The 7,139-nt window shown below is 33.3% G+C and overlaps 1 pseudogene; it reads left to right on the top strand.

Annotated features, from left to right (window-relative positions):
* Window positions 1-717: 717 nt before the first annotated feature.
* Window positions 718-2,638, top strand: LOC120114221 (annotated as a pseudogene).
* Window positions 2,639-7,139: the final 4,501 nt, after the last annotated feature.

Genomic DNA, 7,139 nt, shown 5'->3' with positions numbered 1-7,139 from the left:
TTTACAAATAAATAAATATATACTGGGCTTTTGGGTTTTGGGCTTTATAGGTTATTAATATAATACGTTTTGCCTTGGAATTGTATGAGAAATATGATGAATGAAAGTGTTTGGCTTCCTTTCTCTCTACCATTATGCTTCTTCTCTACCGTTCTTATTCTATTTTCTTCCCTAAATCTGCAATTCTTCTCTATTTCTTCCCCTCTTCTATTTTTGTCTCTTACACTTTTCAACCCTACGTGTATCAGGTAACATTCTTTACAAAAATTCCTTTGTACTCAACTCTTTCACTGAATTTTTGCTTGTTTCATGAGAAAAAAAGTAAATTCACTAGGAAATTGAATATTGCTGCTTGGACAAGTGGCGTGAAATCTTAATGGAATTTAGGCTTTACTTTTTCATTTGATCTAGCATTGTTGAAGAATTTTAATAGGGGTCTCCTTAAGAGAGTTGATTTTGATTCCATTTATCTTGAAATTGCTCCGTTCGTAATCAACTTGTAAAGAAGCTTGTTCAGACTGCTGTGATCAAAGTGTGAGAGCAGCTATCTTGAATGCCGAATTGGGGAAACAGTTTACCGATGAAACTAGATTGATAATGTTGTGTAGTTTAAATGTCTCAGCATGTGCGTATCTGTATGTAATAATTTCTTATTGGTATAAATTCATGTAGAGTCCGCAAGATGATGTGAACCCATTTCAGATATTGGGTGGTGAAGCTCAAATAGTTCAGATACTTCCTAGCTTTTATCAAAGAATTTTCTTTTAATTTAACCATATGATCTTGTACCTGTAATTATGAAACTTCTTTTAAAAAATTATTGGCAATGTCTCTTTCATTTTCCAGATAATGCTGAAGCCACAAGAAAAGGTTATTGCAAAACCCGGTAGGTTATTTGGTCTCTGTTGTATTCCTTGGTTAGGTTAATACTACTATAGTTTTATGTTTTAAAATAGGAATATGATATTGATGCTATCATGGTGCAGGGCTTCATCACCATTGTAGTATTTTTGTGATCATAAGTATTATGATAAGTATATTGTTGGATGCTAGGGTAGGAGTTAAGCTCTATAATCTACAATTTGAAATGCTACAGGCTACAGCTTCCTATTGCAAAGAATATATTGTGTACAAATAGTGACAAGAAGTGTCAAAAGTTCGATAAAATGGAGAAGTTACTTTACCATTAAATTATCTACTCGTAACCTATTGTTTTTGCTTATAATTACAATCACATTACTCGTAACCTATTGTTTTTGCTTATAGTTACAATCACATTAGATCCTCTGCTGAAGAGCAGTAAGGAGAGCTGCTTGATCAATAAGATGATTGGCTTGCTGCATTATGTTAGTTATTTCTTGTTATCTTGGAGACTTTAATTCATCCAAAGTTGTGTTGAATTGTTACAAAATGCAGGCACCATGTGCTTCATGTCTGGGTCCATTGAAATGGAAAATACTTTTGTCCCTGAAAATGAGGTAGGCATGTGGCAGTGGCTTTTTGGCTAGAGTATAACTAGTATTACTCTTCGCAATAATGGTCCAAGTGATGGATTTGTTGGAATTGCTGCACCTTCTCTTGCAAGGGTTCTTCCGGTTTGTGTTTCAAATTCTAACAACTTTTTATTTACTTATTTATAGCACTTGTCAAGTTTGAGTGTTTTGTGGTACCAAATTGTGGTTTTGTTAGTGCCAACTTTGAGTTTTATGTTGTTTGTTCATGTTTTTTTTGCAGATTGATTTAGCAATGTTCGGTGGAGGGCATTTATGTCAGGTAGCTGACTTGCTCGTGGAAATTCATTTTTACTGCAATATTATCTTGGAATATTTACGCCATCTTGTAAACTTGTTTTGTAGCCAGATGCGTTTCTTTGCTCCATCAATGATGTGAAGGTTAATAATATAGTTGATCAGCGGCCACGGAATGTTGTAACTGGTGTAGAGGTGACATAAGAATAAGATACATAAATATTTTATGATTTTTTATTCTTCTCTTAGATGCATACACTAGCTGCGTTCAAAGATCTTTTCAGATGTATTTCAGTTTTTCTGTTTCTTTGGTTTATTCCTCAGTTTCTTTAAGCTGTGTGTATCTGTTTATTTGATGGATGTGTTGCTGGCATTGCAGGGATTTCTTAGACAGAAGTTATCTGGCCAGGGGCTTGCATTTATCCTTGCTGGTGGATCTGGTATGTAAATTTTCTTTTGTACATCTTTTAAGTTGCTTGAATTTGAAAGATAGCACATTGCAGGTCATGAAGGAGCATGTTTATTTTCTATTTTTTTTATGAACTTGTTCTTGTCTTCCCTTCCAGAAATGTTAATAGAAAGAGGGAAAAAACTCCTTATTGCTTAACCAACCGTTGATAGTATATTCCTTTTGTTACATGCAGTAAACTATTGAAGTTATAAATTTGTATGCATAGGTAACTGACCATTGGGATTCTGTGGGCTTCTTTCTTTTGCTAGTTGTGCAGAAAAATCTTGAGGTGGGAGAGGTATTGGCAGTTGATATGTCACGCATTGCGGCCCTTACCACTTCCATCGTTGTTCAAATCAAATACAATGGTCCAATAAGAAGAGCAGTGTTCGGGGTAAGCCACTTTCAGTTAGTATATTTCTACACTCGGTATGATTAGGGGTGTTCGCGGTTGGTTTGGATCGGTTTTTGGCTAAAAATTCATCCGATCCGAAAGTATAAATGTTTGCGGTTTTGATCGGTTTGTATGTTTCTAAAAAAAAAATCTGATCCGATCCAATTAAGTGCGGCTTGATTCTGTTTGGATTTGTGCGGTTTTTTAATTCTAATTTTTCAAAATATTTCTTGAATTTTTTTCATAAAAAAAGCATATGTATAACAAAAGTAAAGAGAATATATATTTTAACAAATGCAAGCTTGTGAAGTTTACAAAAAGAATATATATTTTAACAAATGCAAGCTTGTGAAGTTTACAAAAAGAATATATATTTTAACAAATGCAAGCTTGTAAAGTTTTCTCACATTAATAGTTCATCAGCAGTTTGTAGATGGAACCAAGATTTTTCATCTTTGGGCATAGATGAGTCCATTTCTTTTCCTTTTGTAAATTCAATATTGTCAAGATGTAAAATTGCAACAACCACTCGAAATATTGCTTCTTGGACAATGGTGGAGGACAAAATATCAAAGCATTGAAGCACAATGTGCCTTCCATTTGGTCTGTCCATATGTCATTCTTTGTCAACCAAATATACAAAAGACAAATACACAAAAGACAGAGAAACCACCCAAAGATAAAGACAAAATGAGGGCACTCTATAAAGACAGAGAAACTATATTCTAAAAATCAGAATTTGCACAATATAGAGTGCAATCAAATTAACACAATATAAAGTCTTGAAATTGTTCTAGTTATAACTTCATAGAAACTACTAAAAGTTGTGCAATTGTTCAAATTAAAAGCATTCTAGAATAGCAACTCAAGCCACAAGCATTCATATTGCAACAAATCACAGTTTAGATAAAGAAAAAAATACAATAAACTCCAACAGATTCCAAAACAACACTGACAGTACATTCAAAACAGTAACATGATCTAAAAACAACTCCAAACAACAGCAGCTCCAAACAGCTCCAAACAATATGATCCAAAGTCCACTGCATGTTTAAAGAAAGACATCCAATTAAAAGAAATAATCAATATAACTATTATTAAAAAAATTGCCAATTAAAAATATGATACCAAATCAACAACTAATCAGACTCCGCATCAGATTGCTCTTCATTTAGTTGCAGGATTGGGGCAAGATCTACAAATATTTAAAATATAACCAATTAGTATGACTTAAAATTAAGTAAAAAACAAATACACTACTATGAGGTACAATAAAAATACCTAGCTCAAGCTTTTCTAAATCCTCCACGAGCTCTTCAACATCAGTTGATATTGAGGAGGATCGACACCAATTTTGAGTGCAAATTAAAGCCTCAACGGTCTTAGATGTAAGAAAGCTCCTATAACAGTTAAGCACTCTACCTCCTGTGCTAAAGACAGACTCTGAAGCAACAATAGACATAAGTATGGCCAAAACATCTCTAGCTAATTGACCAAGAATGAGATATTTGGTAGAGTTCACTTTCCACCAATTCAAAATGTCAAAATTAGGATTGATTTTCTTATCCAATGCCTCAATGAGATACAAGTCTACTTCATTTTTATTCAAATTCTCACGAAGATCCATGTCTTTTTCAAACTCAACAACAAGTTCATCATCAATTGAATCAATGTTTATCTTTCTTTTTCATTAGATGCTTGAACACAAGTTTCAAGATGTCATTGATTAGCAAAAAACATATACTTCTCAAATATTTCATACAATTCCTCTTTCACCTTTTGACTCATAAATTCTGTAATATCTTTCTCATAAATCTTGTTCATTCCCTACTCAACAAAGCGAAACTTATTACGAGGATCAAGCACCACAACAACAAAAGTCAACATATTCATATTTTTCACATTCCTCCAATACTTATCATATTTAACTTTCATTTTTTCAATCATCATTCCAAACGTTAGATCACCACTTTCTATCATTTTTTTGAATGTAATCAAAGACAAAACATGTTCATTGAAATATTGAGAAGAGATAACATATTTTGTACCTGAAAGTTTTTCAGTTGTATAAAAAAAAATCTTCAAGAATTTAGCAAGGCATCTTGTAGTTTCCCAATCTTCATTATTTGGAATACCACCTTGCCACATCACATATTCAGTACATTTTCCCCAATCTCTTAAACACCTTTTGGAACTTTAAAGCACTTTCAAGCATCAAGTACGTGGAGTTCCACCTAGTAGGCACATCTAATTGCACAATACTTTTATCTTGTAGCCTAGCTTCCTTAATGCAACTTCTAAACTTATCCATGCGACCAGGAGATGCACGAACATATATAATTGCATTTCTAATTTTACTAATTGAAGAATTCCACTATTTCAATCCATCTTGAACCACAAGATTCAAGATATGAGCACAACACCTAATATGCATATGTTCTTCCTTTATAGTATGTGTATTCCAATCCTCCATTCTACTTTTCAAATAAGAGATTGCAACATCATTAGAGTTAGCATTGTCAACTGTGATAGTACAATCTTTACCTATTTGCCAACTCTCTAAGTATTTTTCAATTTTTCTACCAATTGTCTCTCCCTTATGATTTTTAATTTGACAAAAACTTAGAATCCTTTTATGAAACTTCTAATTTTCATCAATAAAATATGCAGTGAGACAAAGGTAATTCATATTTTGAACAGAAGTCCAACAATCAGTTGTGAGAGATACACCTTGATGTGTGTGATTAAACAAACTTTTTAATTTTTGTTTCTCACTTATGTAATGACTCCAACAATCCCTAGCAGCTGAAATCCTTCCCGGAATTGGTAGCTTAGGTTGCACAGTACTTTCCTTTCAACAATTGAAAAAGGAAGATGGGCAGGGAGGTAGCAATGTTTTGACTAGTGTTCATTTTGATGTTGATGCATGTAGACAAGCACTAGCTAGAATGATAATTGTGGATGAATTGCCTTTTAAGTTTGTTGAGGGGGAGGGATTTCGTTACTTTATGAGTAATGTGCAAATTAAGCTACCAATTCCGGGGAGGATTTCAACTGCTAGGGATTGTTGGAGTTTTTACATAAGTCAGAAACAAAAATTGAAAAGTTTGTTTAATCACACACATCAAGGTGTATCTCTCACAACTGATTGCTGGACTTCTGTTCAAAATATGAATTACCTTTGTCTCACTGCACATTTTATTGATGAAAATTGGAAGTTGCATAGATTCTAAGTTTTTGTCAAATTAAGGGAGACAATTGGTAGAAAAATTGAAAAATGCTTAGAGAGTTTGGAAATAGGTAAAGTTTGTACTATCACAGTTGACAATGCTAGCTCTAATGATATTGCAATCTCTTATTTGAAAAGTAGAATGGAGGATTAGAGTACACATCCTCTAAAGGGAGAACATATGCATGTTAGGTGTTGTGCTCATATCTTGAATCTTGTGGTTCAAGATGGATTGAAAGAGTAAAATTAGAAATGCAGTTAGATATGTCCGTGCATCTCTTGGTCGCATGGATAAGTTTAGAAGTTGTATTAAGGAAGCTAAGCTACAAGATAAAAGTATTGTGCAATTAGATGTGCCTATTAGGTGGAACTCCACGTACTTGATGCTTGAAAGTGTTTTAAAGTTCCAAAAGACGTTTAAGTGATTGGGGGAAAAATGTGTTGAATATGTGATGCTGCAAGGTGGTATTCCAAATAATGAAGATTGGGAAACTGCAATATGCCTTATTAAATTCTTGAAGATTTTTTTGATATAATTGAAAAAGTTTCAGGTACAAAATATATTACCTCTTCCCAATATTTGAATGAACATGTTTTGGCTTTGATTACATTAAAAAAATGATAGAAAGTTGTGATCTAATGTTTGGAATGATGATTGAAAAAATGAAAGTTAAATATGATAAGTTTTGGGGGAATATGAAAAATATGAATATGTTGACTTTTATTGTCGTGGTGCTTGATCCTCATAATAAGTTTTGCTTTGTTGAGTGGGGAATGAAAGATTTATGAGCAAGATATTGCTGAATTTATGAGTCAAAAGGTGAAAGAGGAATTGTATGAAATGTTTGAGAAGTATAGGTTTTTTGCTAATTAAGGGCAGCTTGAAACTCGTGTTCAATCATATAATGAAAAAAGAACGATAAACATTGATTCAATTGATGATGAACTTGCTGTTGAGTTTGAAAAAGACATGGATCTTCGTGAGAATTTGAATAAAATTGAAGTAGACTTGTATTTTATGGAGGCATTGGAGAAGAAAAGCAGTCCTAATTTTGACATTTTGAATTGATGGAAAGTAAACTCTACCAGATATCTCAATTTTAGTTAATTAGCTAGAGATGTTTTGGCCATACCTGTGTCTATTGTTGCTTCAGAGTCTACTTTTAGCACAGGAGGTAGATTGCTTAACTGTTATAGGAGCTCTCTTACACCAAAGACCGTTGAAGCTTTGATTTGCACCCAAAATTGGTGTTAATCCTCCCCAATATCAACTGATGTTGAAGAGCTCATGGAGGATTTAGAAAAGCTTGAGCTAGG

The sequence above is a fragment of the Hibiscus syriacus genome, unplaced genomic scaffold (assembly GCF_006381635.1).
Source record: "Hibiscus syriacus cultivar Baekdansim isolate YM2019G1 unplaced genomic scaffold, ASM638163v2 tig00110221_pilon, whole genome shotgun sequence".
NCBI lineage: Eukaryota > Viridiplantae > Streptophyta > Magnoliopsida > Malvales > Malvaceae > Hibiscus > Hibiscus syriacus.
This window is presented reverse-complemented; position numbering and strand designations above follow the sequence as displayed.